Source organism: Macrotis lagotis, chromosome 1 (assembly GCF_037893015.1).
Source record: "Macrotis lagotis isolate mMagLag1 chromosome 1, bilby.v1.9.chrom.fasta, whole genome shotgun sequence".
Classification (NCBI taxonomy): Eukaryota; Metazoa; Chordata; class Mammalia; order Peramelemorphia; family Peramelidae; genus Macrotis; species Macrotis lagotis.
In genome coordinates this window covers 400,981,638-400,999,114 of record NC_133658.1, presented here as the reverse complement: position 1 = coordinate 400,999,114, position 17,477 = coordinate 400,981,638, and the positions used below count along the sequence as shown (strand labels likewise).

Below are 17,477 nucleotides of genomic sequence, written 5' to 3'. Positions count from 1 at the left end.
ACGTTCTCTTATCTGACCTCATAGCCAAGAGTGGCAAATCAATGCTAGAATGGTTTTCAAGATAGATCCCTGGCAGAACCAGAGTGGGCAGAGCCCCGTTTGCAAGACCTTGCTGCCCCTTCCAGCCCTCACAGGAATCTATCTACTCCCTGGTATTCAACTCAGCTCATGAGCCTTGGTAGCTTCCTGACCCAGACTTACCTCGATCGATCCTTCCCTATCATCTCTTCACTACTGAAGGTTTCAGAAACTGCCCAAAGAGAATTAGGAGTCCAGAGCCTGCCTGTGAAGCCAAGCTAGACTGGAGCAAATAGGGGATTTTGAAATTGACACTTTACCTAGTTCTGTCCCTATCTCAGCTTTTATGCTTTCTGACCACAAGGCAAAACAAGTTCTATTCCTTTTTCTTCCGTTTTTTTTTCAAAGCAGGCCTTGAAGACTATTTCCTTATTTGAAGCTCAGCTAGGTTTTCCTTTATACACCTAGTAAAAGACCCTTACAAATGACTCACAAAGCCATTCACTTTTCCTCAATCCAGTTCACTAGAATGTACAATGTCTTATCTTTTGGCTCAATTCCTCATTTTTCAAAAAAGTCAACTGAAGTACCGAGAAGGGAAGCAACTTGTCTAAAGTCACATAGCATTGCAGTAAGAAGCCAGGTGATGGTAAACCTTCCCACAGGTAGGATTCAGGATTAAGCATCTGGGAGATGCTCTAGGTAAGCACAAGGCTGTCTCTTAAAAGTGCTATTTGAGGATAGTGCTTGTTTTATTGATAGCTTTCTCCTTTAGATTATTTCTCATCTTCCTGAATCGTCACAAGGTGCATTAAACAAAAACTGGGTTTAACAAGTGACGGTTGAATTTGCTTTCACTAGAGATAGAAAACTTTCTCCTCTTTATCTCAATACTACAATGAGTTGGACAGGAAGAAATTAACTTGTCTAACATGACTTTGGAGGAAAAACCAAAAGGATCATGAAATCTAGAACTGGAAGAGAATTTGGAAGATTATCTAATCCAAAAGTTCTCAATCTGAGAGGTTCATGAACTCTAAAAAAATATTTTTTTGATAATTGCATTTTGATATATGTGGTTATATTTCTATAATTCTTTACATTTTATTTTACACATTTTACAAGATTATTCTGAGAAGGGGTTTATAAAGCTTCACCACACTTTGGGGTCCATGACACCAAAATGATTAAGACTAAAGTCCAAATCTCTCATTTTACAGGTGGGGAAACTGAGCCTGCTCAAACAGATGTAATACACAGACAGAATCACTGACTCTCAATTGAGTTTTTCCAGGACACCATATTTTCTCTCTTCGGTTTAAAAAAAAAAAAAACAGGATTTATCTATAAAGGGGGAAACAAAGAATAGTATTCTTCCCTAATGGATGCCTCAGACCCATGACTGGACCTCCATAGATTTGAAAGAGAGAGATAAGGAGAAAATGAGGGATGGAGTGGAGAAAGCTCATGGAGTAAAGCAAACTTCTAGAGAATCAGCTGAAAGGAACATTAAGACATCATCCTGTCCAATCCTCTCATTTTACAGAGAAAAAAACTGAAGACTAAAGAAAATTAGGGACTACCCCCAAGGCCCCACAGGCAGTCAGCAGTAGAGCACAAGTCTCCTAGGCAGTGCTCTTTCCATTATGGTCAAAGCAAGAATATAGGGAAAGAGGGAAACAAAGAGAGGAGCACCTGAAGAGAAGGCTCTCTCTGGCTGTGTTGTTCACCCGTTTGTAGACTCAGAACAAGTGAAAAGAGAGGTAAACAGAGAAATTAAGGAGGGATCAAAGGCAAGTGAAGAGAAAACAGCCTTTAAGGAAAAGCTCGATAGTTATAAAAGCCCACAAGGTATAAACTTGGAGGCTACATTTAACTCCAAATCAGCTAAACAATTAGAGAGGGGGAGAAAACAACTTTACCTCCCTTGATGCTCACAAGATGTATTGAGTTAAAGATTCTTCATGCCTGATTTGACCCCTGGAATCACAGAGAAGTGAGGTTCCTTCTTGCTCCAGCTCTTTCTGACCAGACACAGCTTGAAGTCAGAAAAAGAACAAAGTCTCTCTCTCCAGTGGAGAATGTCAGTGGAGAAGGGGGCCCTTGATCCTGGGATCCCAGTTCTGGTCCTGAGCTCCAGTACAACCCTCCTGAGCTCTGAGGATCCCTGATCGTCTCTCTGGCTGGACTCGCCCGGGGAGTGCCAGGAGGCGGGGAGTGTAAGCTGTTCTCAAATTGCAGCTGCCTTCTTCACAGCTAGGGGAAGTCTGACCGCCTCCGTTGGGTTGGCTGCCACTTAGAAATCTTCAGCATGCTGGAGGGCTCAGGAATGCGGGCAGCAGAGGGCCCTGAAAACCTCTTCCGTACTCCTCTATTACCACCAATAAAATCTCTTTTGACCTGGGGAAGAGGGAAAAAGGAGAGAAGACAGGATCAGGGACCTTAATGATTCTTTGACCCAGAACGCCAGATTCAGCACCTTACCTCTCCTCTCAAAGCCTAACCAAGACCCATAGTATCACAGGATCTAGAGTCAGAAAGAATCTTAGAGATCATCAGTCCAGTTGAAGAGCCCAGGATCTGGAATCCACTAAGCATGAGGAGGGGGAGAGGGGATGGGAAGGGATGTGAGAAAGGGAAACCTTCCCTATGCTCCAGTTTCCTCATCTAGCAAATGAAGATAATAGCATTAACATAATTTGACAGGAAATCCTACTCCAGAACCCATTTCCTGTTTGTTCTGGTTCTTAGTATGAATAGGAAGAAATCCTAAGTTATCATCACCAGACCCAAAATGTTTTTTTTAATTATAATACTGTTATAACAAATATGGGAATGGAGGTTTGAGAGGGAAATTTAAGCTGGTTGACAATAACAAAAGTTTGAATTTTAGAATCTGAAGGAAAAGAAACCTTTTTGTTATTTATTGTTCAGTCTTCAACTCTGTGAACCAAATAAAACCAGGTACTTCTATTCACCCACTCTATCTTGAAATCTATATCAAAAAGTATATCTTTTTGTTATGATGACACTGTCTATCCATCTCAACTTCTGTCAACCCCTTCCTTTTGCCTTCAATCTTTTCCAACATCAGGGACTTTTCCAGTGAGTCCCATCTTCTTGTAATATGACCAAAGTATTTAAGCTTCATCTTCAGAATTTGATCTTCCAGTGAACAACCTGAATTAATTACTTTAAATATTGACTAGTTTGATCTCCTTGCTGTCCAAGAGACCCTCAAAAGTCTTCTCCAGCACCACAATTCAAAAGTGATGATTCTGCAGTGCTCAGCTTTTCTTATAATCCAACTCTCGGAGCTATACGTTGCTCCTGGAAAACCACAGCTTTGTCTATATGGACTTTTGTCAGCAAGGTGATCTTTGTTTTTCTGGTATGCTATCCAGATATTCCATAGCTTTCCTTCCAATCTATTCCAATATCCTCAATAAGAGGTCATCCAGACTCCAAAAGAAGACCTCAAATAAGTTTTTCCTTATGTTGAGGCAAAATCTCCCTTTCTGCAATTTTTCCAAATACTGATCCTAACTTTGCCCTTGAGGACAGTCTTATCTCTGTCCATCACAGCAGTCTTTAAAGTACTGAAACAATGGAGAGATCATCAGAGAAAATCCTTCCTCTGAGGCAAAACAGAAAGGGACAGACACACACACACACACACACACACACACACACACACACACACACACACACAGAGATAGTTAGAAACATAGAGACAGGAAAAGACAAAAATTTTCTCAGAATAAATAAATAAATGGTATGTCCATCAACTGGGGAATGGTTAAACAAGATGTGGTATATGAATGTGAAGGAGTACTATTATTCTGGAAGCAATCATCAGTGACTGGACTTCAGAAAAGGATTTGCATGAACTGATGCTGAGTGAAGTGAAGAGAACCAAGAGAACATTTTACACATTAACAACCACATTGTGTGATGATCAACTATGATATACTTGCTCTTCTCAGCAGTACAAGGATCAAAAACAATTCTAAAGGACTTGTAATGGAAAATTCCCTTCACACCCAGAGAAGGAACTATAGAGCCTATAGTAGACCAAAGCATACTATTTTCAATTTTTTAAATTAATTTATTGGTTTTTTCCTCCTCTTATGGTTTTTTTCCCTTTTGTTCTGATTCTTCTTTCACCATATGGTTAATATAGATATATGTTTAACATGTATAATCTATATCAGATTACTCCTTGTCAAGGGGAGGGAGGAGGGAAGGGAAGGAGAGAGAAAAATGTGGAACTCAAAAATCTTACCAAAAAATGAATGTTGAAAACTATCTTTATATATAGTTGGAAAAATAAATAAATGAACTTATTTTTTAAAGTAATAATAAATAAATGAATAAATGTATATATATATATATATGTATATTCTGGATTCCATACTTTTTTTCATGAAACTTAAAATCTCATTAGCTTTTTGGCTGCTGTAACTGCTGATTCATATTAACTATCTTCAGGCAATATTTCCATTTGTAGACAAAATAGGATTGTGAAATCAAGTGCTTTTTAATAATTTAATACAAAACTTCATCTTTTTTAATATTCTTACATTAAAAACTAGATGAATATCTAATTAATTTATGAAATGGAGCTGGGACACCTGGTTCTTTGTGTACTCACCAAGAAAGACTATGAAGGTAATTGGGAAGTAGGGCTGGAATCACACTTTAATAAAGCCCAGAGAGTATGGGGGCAAACAACACAGAAAGTACAGAGACAAGCCATGAAAATGAGGAGGAATACAAAGGCAGACAGAGAATATGATGGATAGTGAAGAAAGACAGTCAGCAGGAGGAAGAGAATGAGGAGGGAGAGAGGCACTGAAAATCACTCATGTAATCATGGATTAGAGTTGGGAGCATGGACCCAGATAGAGAGGGCAGAATGCTAGAGGGTAGAAGCAGGAAGAGGCAGAGAGAAGACAAGAATTTGAAGTCTCCAAGAAATACTCTTAACTGTCAGGTCTAAGGAAAGGGGAGAAATTTATGACCAAGCAAGACTTAGAGCACATAAGAAATTGTAAAATGGGTGATTTTGACTATATTAAAATAAAAAGGTTTTACACTAATAAAATCAATGTTGCCAAAATTAAAAGGAAAACAGAAAGCTGGGAAATAACTTTCACAGCTAGGGGTTCTGATAAAGGTCTCATTTCTAAAATATATGGAGAATTGCATCAAATTTATAAGGTCACAAGTCATTACCCAATTGATAAATGGTCAAAGGATATGAACAGTTTTCAAATGAAGAAATTAAAGCAATATATATAATCATATGAAAAAATGTTCCAAATCATTACTGATTGGAGAAATGCAAATTAAACTACTTTGAGGTATCACCTCACACCTATCAGTTGGCTAAAATGACAAAAGGGAAAACAACCTCTCTGTTGGAGAGGTTGTGGGAGGATTTGTACATTGATGCATTGTTGGTGGAGTTCTGAACTTATCCCACCATTCTGGAGTTATGCCAAGAGAGCAATAATCATACCCTTTGACCCTACAATACCTATACTAGGCCTATATTCAGAAGAAATCATAAAAAATGGGAAAAGCCCCACATGTTCCAAAATATTCATAACAGCTCTTTTTATAGTGGCAAAGAATTGGAAATTGAGGGGATGCCCATCAATTGGGGAATGACTGAACCAGTTATGGTATAAGAATATTATGGAATTCTATTGCTCTATAAGAAACCATAAATGGTCACATTCTAGAGAAGCATGGAATGAATTGTAGGAACTGATGCTGAGCAAGGAGAACAGAACCAAGAGAAGACTGTACACATTAACAACATTGAGTTGATCAGCCTTGATGGATGCAGTTCCTCGAAACAATTCAGGGTACTAGGACAACCCTAGGAGTCCAGTTATGGACAATGCTAATCCCATCCAGAGGAAGAAAAACAAAACAAAGCAAAAATCCTTCAGAATCTGAATGAACACTACATTCATTTTTTAAAAATTTCTCTTGAGTATTTCTTTCCTATCTCATGGTTTTCTTTCTTTTCCCTTAATCCTAATTCCTCATACTGAAAATGACTAATCTAGAAACATGTTAAATACAAATGTGTATGTACAACATTCACCTGACTATTCACCACTGAGGAGAAGAGGATGGGAAGGGAAGGTGAAAGGAAATTATGTAACTTAAAAATATTCATATGCATGTGGATGAATGTTGAAAAACTTTCATGACATATAATTTGAAAAATAAAATATTAAGAAAAAGAATTTGAGGTCTCATTTTAATAGGTTTTGGGGGGGCGGGGCAGGGGGCAGTCTAACTTTATCCATGCCACCTTGAAGTTAGTTCGTTAATATATACAAAGCATATCAAAGCATGTCAAAGTTGTCAGTAAAACTTTAAAATTAGGGGCAGCTAGGTGGTGCAGTGAATAGAGCACTGGCCCTGGAGTCAGGCATACTTGAGTTCAAATGTGACCTCAGACACTTAATAATTACCTAGCTGTGTGGCCTTGGGCAAGCCACTTAACCCCATTGCCTTGCAAAAAAAAATCAAAAAACTTTAAAATTAACACATCCTCATCATCTCAGTTATTAGTAACATTTGACATCTGACTGTCTTCCCTGTAGTCTGGAATTTATCTGAGATCATTGGACCAAAAAGTCCTGTCAGCAAAGCCTAGATGACTTCCCTCTGGAATATGATTTTTTGTTAATATATGATAGAGTTTTCAAGTTACGCTTCTTTGATCTTTGGAATACTTTATATGTAACTTCTAGGATCCCCTTTGCAATCTCACTTCTTGATAATTGTTACTTTAAACTGGTAACTTTTTTAAAGATTTTATTTATTTTGAGATTTACAATTTTTCCCCCAATCATACTTCACTCCCCTCACCCCCCACAGAAGGAATATAAAGTATAAGAGATAGTAAGATCAACCAATAAGATACCAATTTTTTTTTCTAAATTAAAGGTAATAGTCCTTGGTCTTTGTTCAAACTCCACAGTTCTTTCTCTGGATACAGATGGTATTCTCTATTGCAAACAGCCCCAAATTGTCCCTGATTGTTGCACTGATGGAATGAGCGAGTCCATCAAGGTTGATCATCGCCGCCATGTTGCTGTTAGGGTGTACAATTAAATTGGCAACTTTTAAACTCAGTATACTGACTAGAAGCTGGTGGGAGGAGGAACCAAGCAGTTTTGGGGGACCAGAACAAGATACAATTTTAACACAATAGACATCAGGTATATTTAAAATATTGGTGAAAGGGTTTAGAGTCTTTTGTTGGCTTTTTGCTAACTTGAATTTTAGTGAAAAACCCAAGTGAGGGTCAAACCTAGCTCCCAGATGATTTGAAAGCAAAGCACAACATTTCTGTGGATGAGTATGAGTCTTATACTTCTCTTTTCTTAACCCTGACTTCAATATTATCATTATTAATTTTTATTATGCATTTTTCCATATTAGAATTATTTCCCAATATACCCACTCTTGCATCCCTACCCTTCCCCACATGTACATACAAGCAGATAGGAGCACACACATTGATTGAATCCTCTCTTGGAATAAGGAAAATGATTTAAACAGAACTGAATGAATAAAATGACTGCATCTCCACATCTATTAAGTTTTTCTTCATTGGAAACAACTATGCTTTTCAGATGAGTAAATGGCACAGTGGATAGAGTTCCAACTGAAGTCAAGAAGACTCTTCTTTCTGATCTCAGACATATCAGCTGTGTGACCCTGAGCAAGGCACTTAACCCTATTTGCTTCAATTTTCCTTATCTATAAAATGAGCTGGAGAAGGAAATGGCAAACCACTCAAATATTTTTGCCAAAAAAGGGGGGATCCTAAAAAAGTAAACATGACTGAAAAACAACTAAATAACAACATCAAATATCTCTCAGGGAATTCCTAGCCCATTCAGAAGGGGTAAACAGTTGTCTACATGTTAACTTTCATCCTACTCCTCAGAATTTGTCTCCTATACATGCCAGAAGTTTTCCCATTAATAAGTCACACTTCTTCCTTCTTCCTTTTTAAAAATGAATATTTCCAGGGCGGCTAGGTGGTGTAGTGGATAAAACACTGGCCCTGGAGTCAGGAGTACCTGGATTCAAATCCGGTCTCAGACACTTAATAATTACCTAGCTGTGTGGCCTTGGTCAAGCCACTTAAACCCATTTGCCTTGCAAAAACCTAAAATAAAATAAAATAAATAAAAAATAAATAAAATAAAATGAATATTTCCCCTTAGGTAACTTGATCCATAATAGTAACAGACATTCTATAGACTTTAAGAATTTATGAAATGCTTTATACTTTTTTGCATTTGGGCAGGTACTAATGCCATTATTATCTCAGTTTTATAGATAAGGAAACTGGAGCCCTGAAAGGTTAAATAACTCACCCATGGGCACAAAGGTAGCATTAAAAAGCAGAATTTAGGGACAGCTAGGTGGCACAGTGGATAGAGCACCATCCCTGGAGTCAGGAGGACCTGAGTTCAAATCCAGCCTCAAACACTTACTAATTAACTAGTTGTGTGACCTTGGGTAAGTCACTTAGCCCCATTGCCTTGCAAAAACTAGGGGGGGAAAAGGCATAATATAAATTCAGGAGACATGAAGATTCTACAACTTTCCATGAACTCATACATACTTTCCAAGACCATATGAGGAGGTTAGAAGATGGATTGGCTGGATCAGCAGAGAATGTAGCTGAAAATAGATAAGGAACTATTAAAAGAAGAAAAGGGTCACTTCCAGTCAAGCTGGTTTCATGAACAGAGGCAGAATGGAATCCAGTTCCCACATACCTACTCATGAAATTCATACCAGACCAAATAATGATCAAAAAATGCAATAAAAATCTATACCCTGGAACTGGAGGGAGGGGAATGGAAGGGGAGAGAAGAAAGGAAGGTAACCAGAAACCCACTTGAAAAAAAGAAATGATCCTCCAGCAAAGTCCAATGGTAAACAAGCCTAAAGCCTTCCAAGAGATCTTTTTTTTTTCAAGTTTTTTCAAGGCAATGGGGTTAAGTGGCTTGCCCAAGACTTCACAGCTAGGTAATTATTAAGTGTCTGAGGCCACATTTGAATTCAGGTACTCCTGACTCCAGGGCCAGCACTCTATCCACTGCACCACCTAGCCACCCACCAAGAGATCATTTTAGAACAGATTATTAGACTCCCTAGAAACCATGATTTAAAAAAAAATCCTGAGCATTTTGTTTTAAGAAATTACAAATGAGAACGGTCTAGATCTATTAGAACTAAAATAAAAAAAACAAAAAGAATTCCCTGATCATCATCTAAAATAAACCAGAAAAGTAAAAGTCCTAGGAATGTTAAAGATAAAATCCACAGCTTCCATGTGGAAGAAAAAATATACTGCTAGCATCCAAGAAGGAGTTCTAGTCCCAGGAAACCCAAGTAAGGATTGATCTTGAAATGCAACATTACAAAAAAAACAAAAGATATAAGCTTATAAATAGAAATAACTTATCCTACAAAGCTGAGTATTTTTAACTGGACCTTTAATGCAACAAAGGACATTCATATATTTTAAATAGAAACAACATAAATGAGTTGGAATTTTGACATAAAAAAACAAGTCAGAAATCTCAAAAGGTAAATTTAATCAAATAATTAGAAGGTGCTACATGATGAAGTAGTGCTAACATTCTAATATAGGGAGAAAAAACAATTTTTCTTTAAAACTTTAATATCTTGAAAGGATATTGGTGAAGTTAAAAAAAGAAAGAAAAACAGGATTGGTTTTGTTGTGAGCATTTTAAGAAGGAAAAAGAAAAAAAGGAAAAGAAAAGAAGGAAAAAAAGGAGGGGACCTTGCTCTTCCTCACAATCAAGATTAAGGAAAAGAGAAATATATAAAAGTAGCATAACTGCTCTGATTCCATCTCCCAGAGCTAGATTAGTTACTTCTGCCCATCACAGATTCAGGATAACTTGAGAAGGATGGTACAATTTTTTTCCTCTACTGACATCAATTCAAATTGCCATTGACTATGTTCTCCTCCATTGTTATGTTTCTGTGACTAGTGTCTCATAAACAATCAAGTACCTAACATCAATTAGTTTTTATAAACTGATGTTTCAAAAATATAATGAGATTTTCTTCATAGCCTCACCATAGTCAAGTCTTGAGTTGCTGCCACTGCCTGAACAAGATGATGCTGAGTACCAAAGGTCAAGAAGGATTTGTGGTAAATGTCCCGCACTTGCTTTGATCCCACTAGGCCTATGAAATCCAAAACTTTCTCAAGGAATGCAAAATTCAAACTGGAACATCAAGCATTCATTTCATCTGTACCCAAGAAGGCAGATCAAGTAGAAAATAATTTGTTGAACTTGAATCAGAAGTTGGAGTCAAACTGGCACTGAAAAAAGACAGAGAAACTAAGGAACACAGATATGTTGAAGTATTCCAGTCAAACAATGTTGAATTGGATTGGGAGCTGAAGCATGCTGATCCAAATAGCCTTGACGTTGTCAATGATGGCTTTGTGTGCCCTAGAGGACTCCCATTTGGCTGTAGCAAAGAAGAAATTGTTCAGTTTTTTTCAGGGTTGGAAAACTGGTCAAATAGGATAATATTGCTGGTGGACTTCCAGAGGAGGAGTAAGGGGGAGGCCTTCGTGCAGTTCATTTCACAGCAAATAGCTGAAAAGGCTCTAAAGAAACACAAGGAAAGAATAGGGTACAGGTACATTGAAATCTTCAAGAGCAAAAGTTTGTATTCATTATGATCCTCCTCTCAAGCTAATGGCTATGCAGCAGCCAGGTCCTTATGAAAGGCCTGGGACTGGCCCAGGCTCAGACAGCCCTGGTAGAGAGGCTGGGTTTGAAAAGATGAGACGAGGGTATGGAGGCTATGATGGTTACAAAAGCTATAAGGACAGATATGGCTTTGGGTCAGATAGATTTGGGAGACCTCAATTACCATTTTTCAGGAATGTCTGATCATAGATATGAGAGTTCACTTTCCAGACACTATGTGCACATGAGAGGATGACCTTACAGAACTACCGAAAATTTTATTTACCATTTTTTCTCACCACTCAACTCTGTTCGAGCACACATTGAAATTGGACCTGATGGCAGAGTGACTGAGGAAGGCAGATAATGAATTTGTTACTCATGAAGATGCTTATGGCTGCTTTGTCAAAAGACAAACCAAATACACAGCATAGATATGTAGAACTCTTCTTGAATTCTACAGCAGGAGCAAGAGGTAGTACTTATGGTAGCCAAATGATGGGAGACATGAACCTGTCAAACCAAAGCAGTTATGGTGGTCCAGCTAGCCAGTTTCTGAATTAGAAAGCTAAGGTGGTCTAAGCAGCATGAGCAGTTATAATCAAGTTCTATTGGAAAATTCCAGGGATTTTTTTTAATTTTTATTTATTTAAGACAATAGGGTTAAGTGACTTGCCCAAGGGCACACAGCTGGGCAATTATTATGTGTTTGTTGTAGAATTTGAGCTCAGATCCTCCTGACTTCTGGGCTACTGCTCTATCTACTGTGCCACCTAGCTGCTCCTGAACCACCCAGCTGCCCCAACTCCAGTGATTTTCAATCAAACATTGTACAGGGAAATCAGGAAATGATGAACACCAGATACTATAGTAACAAGAGCTGTGCATCAATGGAAGTAAACAAAATGGAGGGGTGTCTATCATGTTCAGTATGAGTGGTGGATGGGAAATGTAATCCTGATCACTGACTCTTTTTTTCAGATGCATTGTATTTATTTATTTATTTATTCTTATGTTGTACAAATAATGTTTTATATACATTAATAAAATATTCTTGTTTAAGAGTAAATATAATACCACTCCCCCCCCCAAAAAATAGACTCACATGCACGATGAAGTAAAGGGGAGAGAAAAATTTAAAATTAAAACTAAAAAAAATAATAATAGTAATAATTTTAGGTATGGCCAGGTAGCGCAGTGGACAGAGCACCAGCCCTGGAGCCAGGAGCACCCGAGCCCAGATCTGGCTCCATACACCCAACAATCACCCAAATGCGTGACCCCCATGCAAGCCACTCCAACCCCATTGCCCTGCAAAAAACAAAAAACAAAAAAAGACACAAAACAGCAATAACAATAGTAGGGGTGGCCAGGTGGCAGACAGAGCACTGGCCCTTGAGCCAGGAGCACCCGGGTCCAAATCCAGTCTCAGACACCCAGCTATGCAAACCCAGGCAGGGCACCCAGCCCCATTTGCCCTGCAACCCTAATAATAATAATAATAATAATAATAATAATAATAATAAATGTGCTTCAGTCTGTGTTCCAACACCACCAGCTCTGTTGTGGGTAGATCACATTCTTTATGATAAGTCCATCTCAAAAGTTACTTCCGGGGAAGCTAGGTGGCACAGTGGATAAAGCACCAGTCCTGGAGTCAGGAGTACCTGGGTTCAAATCTGGTCTCAGACACTTAATAATTACCTAGCTGTGTGGCCTTGGGCAAGCCATTTAACCCCGTTTGCCTTGCAAAAACCTAAAAAGAAAAAAAAAGTTACTTCCATATTTTTTCCACCGTTGTCATTGTTAATTGCAACTCCCTCCATTCATACTTCTCTATTGCCATGTACTATATTTTCTCTCTCCTTTCACTCTGTCTCTGCTGTAGGGTAGTTGAGTGGTACAGCAGACAGATCCCTGGCCCTGGGGCCAAGAGGCCCTGAGCCCACATACCACCCCTTAGGCCCCAGCATCCACCCGTCCCTGTGGTCCTAGACAGGCCTTCCAATCCCAGCCCCTTGCAAGAAGTAAAAAAGAAAATGTGTTATATCTGACCACTCTCCCCCCATGGTCCATCCTCTCCTCCATCATTCTCATCCCCCCCTTCCCCCTGTCCCCCTTCTCTCCTTCTTACTCCAGATGTCTATACCCCATTGAGTATATATGCTGTTTCCTCTCCTAGCCACCTCTGATGAGAGATTCCCTCATTCCCCCTTGTCTTCCCCCCTTCCATATCATTGCAATAGCTCGTAATAAAGAAAAATCTTATTATATGAAATATCTTAGCCTATTCCTCCTCTCCTTCTTCTTCCTCACATTACATTTCCCTTTTGTCTATTGACTCCATTTTTACACCACATTATATCTTCAAACTCAGCTCTCTCCTGTGCTTCATCTATAAAAGCTCCCTCTACCTGCTCTATTAAATGAGAAGGTTCATATGAGTATTATCAGTATCATTTTTCTATACAGGAATACATGAAGTTCATCATCATTAAGTCCCTCATATTTTTCTCCTTCTCCTCCACTCTCTATGCTTCACCTGAGTCCTGTATCTGAAGATCAAACCTTCTGTTCAGCTCTGGCCATTCCAAAAGGAACCTTTGAAATTCCCCTGGTTCATTGAAAGTCCATCTTTTTCCCTGGAAGAGGACATGCAGCCTTGCTGGGTAGTTCATTCTTGGCTGCATTCTAAGCTCTTTTGCCTTCCACTATATTGTATTCCAAGCCCTATGAGCTTCCAATGTAGCTGCTGCTAAGTCCTGTGTGATCCTGACTGCAACTCCATGGTATTTGAATTGTGTCCTTCTGGCCGCTTGTAATATTTTCTCTTTGACTTGGGAGTTCTGGAACTTGGCTATAATATTCCTGAGGGTTGTGTTTTTGGATCTCTTTCTCAGGGAGATCAGTAGATTCTCTCCATTTCTATTTTGCCCTCTGCTTCTAAGATATCAAGGGCAATTTTCCTGTAGTAATTCTTTGAAAATGATGTCAAGGTTCTTTTCCTGATCATGACTTTCAGGCATTCCAATAATTTTTAAATTATCTTTCCTAAATCTGTTTTCCATATCAGTTGTTTTTTCAATGAGATGTTTCACATTTTCTTCTAAATTTTCATTCTTTTGGTTTTGAAGTATTGTGTCCTCATTTCTTATAAAATCAGCAATCTCCCTGAATTCTGTTCCTTGTCTGAAGGATTTGTTTTCCTCAGAGAGCTCTCTTATCTCTTTTTCCATCTGGCCAATTTTGCTTTTTAGGTTTGTTTTTGGTTTTTGGTTTTTTTTTTTTTTTTTGCAAGGCAAATGGGGTTAAGTTGCTTGCCCAAGGCCACGCAGCCAGGTAATTATTAAGTGTCTGATACCGGATTTGAACCCAGGTACTCCTGACTCCAGGGCTGGTGCTTTATGCACTGTGCCACCTAGCCACCCCCTCAATTCTGCTTTTTTAAGGCATTCTTCTCCTCAATAACTTTTTGAACTGTTTTATCCATTTGATTTATGTTGGTTTTTAGCATGATATTTTCTTCAGCATTTTTTTTGGATCTCCTTGACTAAGCTGCTGACTTCATTTTCATGTTTTTCCTGCATCTCTCTTTCTTTTCCCAATTTTTCTTCTATTTCCCTCACTTGATTTTCAAAGTCTTTTTTGAGCTCTGTCATAGCCTGAGCCCATTTTCTGTTTTCCCTTGGAGTCTTTAGATGCAGGAGCTTGTGCTTCCTTATCTTCAGATTGAGTGTTTTAATCCTTCTTGGGATCACAGGCAAAGTATTTCTTAATAGTATTCCTCTTTTTTCTCTGCTTACTCATTTCCCCAGCCTGTGCCTGGTTTTGGGGTGCTTACTGAGTTTTTGAGTGTGTGAGGTTCTATCTTCCCTCCTGGTCTGTGAATGACCACAAGCGCACTCCTCTGCCACGGGGATGAGGTGGGGGGGGGGGGCCTGCTGTTCAATTCCCCCAAGTTGTGCCTGCTGCTCCCCAGGGTGTAGATCAGGAAACTCCCCTGCTGCTGTGAGCCAAGGCTCCCAGCGCCCTGGGGCTGCCTCCAGGAGGCTGAAATTCTTTCCCTCTGGCAGGCCACCTCTCTGGTGGGCCACCCCTCCGACCCTGTGGAGCCAAGCCTTTCTGCTCTTTTCCAGGTTATCTTGGGTTGGAGAACTGCCTCACTGGGTCCCTCTGTGGATTTTGTCTCTAGAAAATGTAGTTAGAGTCCTTAGCTTAAAGGTTTTAAGAGAGAGTGTCTAAGTGTTGATCCTCTCTTGTCACCATCTTGGCTCTGCCCCCTCATCACTGACTCTTGGTCAACTTTTTTTTTTAGTTTTCTTTGTAAGGCAAATGGGGTTAAATGGCTTGCCCAAGGCCACACAGCTAGGTAATTATTAAGTGTTTGAGACTAGATTTAAACTCAGGCACTCCTGACTCCAGGGTCAGTGCTCTATCCACTGAGCCACCTAGCTGCCCTTGGTCAACTTTTTTTTAAAGGAAAAAACAAACAAAAAACAGAGTTTAACAGTTTTGTAACACAAGCTTGTGATTTATGCTTAATTTAAGTGAAGTCAGAATTGTTTAAAAAAACTTCAGGTTCTATATTTTTGAACACAGAAAAACATTCATCTAGGATGTAATAACCAAGTTGAATAAAGACTATAACTGTTAAACCATTTCATCTTTTCTCAAGGTAATTATGTTGTAGGAGTGTGCTTAAGTAGTAAGTGTATTTAAATTAAAGTAGTTTCAATTATGTTAAATGTTGCTCTTATATCACATTACATGGAACACTGAGATGCATGTTGGGAGACATTTTTTTTTTGTAAAACTAGGAGCTATGTCTGAGAATCAAAAGTGAGATACTTGGCATGTTTGTTCTAGGTACATTTAAGCTTTTTTTAAGTTAATGGGGATAATTTTGGGACACAATTCAGATACTTTAGGATTTGGTCTTGGTGTTTGTATTAAATGCTAAGATCTTGGTTTAAATCATTCATTGTACTATGATTTCCTTTTAGGTGTGTTGCACTAAGTGAAACATTAAATAAATCTTCCTTTCAAAAAAAACATATAACAAGAACAAAAATACAGGGACATAGATTCCCCTATACCACCTTGATCTGGGAAGGCCATAAAGCAAAATAGGCTCAAAGCTTAGCTCAGTTGCTATTAACTACTAGTCCCACCAAGTTCATATACAAAGACAGCACACCACCTAATGAACATTTATCTCAGTCTCTACATGAGTGAGATCACAAAGGTCACTCCCCAAAATTCCACCTTGCTCTCTAAGACATCAGTATTAAACTATCTGCAAAATCTAAGCAGGACTCCAATTCCCAAATCTTATGTTTGTTCTCCCAACCTTTTTGAAATTCTCTGGATTGGAAATTCTACTCTACCTAGAATGGAAAAGAATAAATGAAAAGGCCTAGAACCAAAGTCTGTTTCTTTTTTTCTTTTATTTTTTCTAATTACATGTAAAGATGATTATTAATATTCATTTTTGAAATATATTTCCATATTTTTCTCCCTTACTTCCTCTCCTCCCCTCTCCCCAAGATAGAAGGTAATCCGATATGGGTTAGATGTATGCAATTCTGTAGAACATATTTCCACACTGGTCATGTTGTGAAAGAAGAAACAGAACAAAAGGGGGAAAAAAAGCACATACAAAACTGAAAATACTATGTTTTGAACTACTGTATTTCCCTGTTGTATAAGACACACCTCAATTTTGGGGCCCGAAATTTGAAAAAAAAAATGTATTACATAAAGTTTTTGAATTCAAGATTTATTCCATCATAAAATTCATACAACTCAAAACTTCCATCCATAAGCTTGTCCTCATCTGTGTTGGATGAAAAATCACCACCAAGACCAAAATAAAGATACTCCTATGAGGAAGGTTCCATAGAGGAGTATGCCCATGTAGTAAGGTACAAGTCTTTGTTAGACCACAAGCACTCCCTGGATAGGTCTGGTGCAAGTACACATGCTTAGTTCATTCTGTTTCATGAACCTGAAGCACCCTTTGTGACCTCCTTTGAAATCAGTCACTTCTTTTCATCAGCAATTCTTTTTGCCTCCTGCTGAACTGATCTTTGTGGACACAGGAATTCCAATGATCCTTTGCCCTCCAATCCATTTCTTCAATTCCCTTTCTAGATCAGACCATTTGGCTGACTTGCCTCTCATTGCCTTCTTCTGCCAGGTGTTTTCAGTCTTGGATTGTTTTCTCAGTTGGAGAAGACCAACCCTACGTTCAGAAGCACTATTTCCACTCACTCTTGCAAACTGGATCACTATGAACTTGAATTCAGTACTGTATGAAAATCTTTTCTGAGCCATTTCTGGGCAGAATGTGAGAAAACATAACCTAATATATGGGTGACAAATGCAAAACAATGAGTACAAAGACAAGAAGTATAAAAAGGCAGTAAATGCAAGTAAAAAAATCTACAACACTGCATAAGACCTCCCAGTTTTTAGACACCAAATTTTTCAGAAAAAAAATGTACATCTTAAACCTGGGGAAATACAGTACATTCAGACTCCATCAATTCTTTCTCTGAATACAGGATAGCATTTTCTATCATGAGTCTTTTGGAATTGAGTCGGATCATTGTATTTCATGGTAGAGCTAAGTCAATAATAGTGGCTCATTGCACAATGTTAGTG

General features: G+C 38.5%; 1 protein-coding gene and 1 pseudogene across 3 annotated transcripts in view; one reads left to right on the top strand and one right to left on the bottom strand.

Moving 5' to 3' along the window:
- SMIM3 (small integral membrane protein 3) overlaps positions 1-17,477 on the bottom strand; it is a 49,556-nt gene that overhangs the window by 15,068 nt on the left and 17,011 nt on the right. For 2 of the 3 annotated variants that reach the window (XM_074212640.1, XM_074212638.1), the window contains exon 2: positions 1,941-2,418. The gene's annotated coding sequence lies outside the window, so the exon portion shown is untranslated. Of the gene's footprint in view, positions 1-1,940; positions 2,419-2,502; positions 2,595-17,477 lie in introns of those variants that run through there. The other variant, XM_074212639.1, reaches the window with a different exon arrangement.
- Positions 10,223-11,766, top strand: LOC141518402 (heterogeneous nuclear ribonucleoprotein H2-like; annotated as a pseudogene).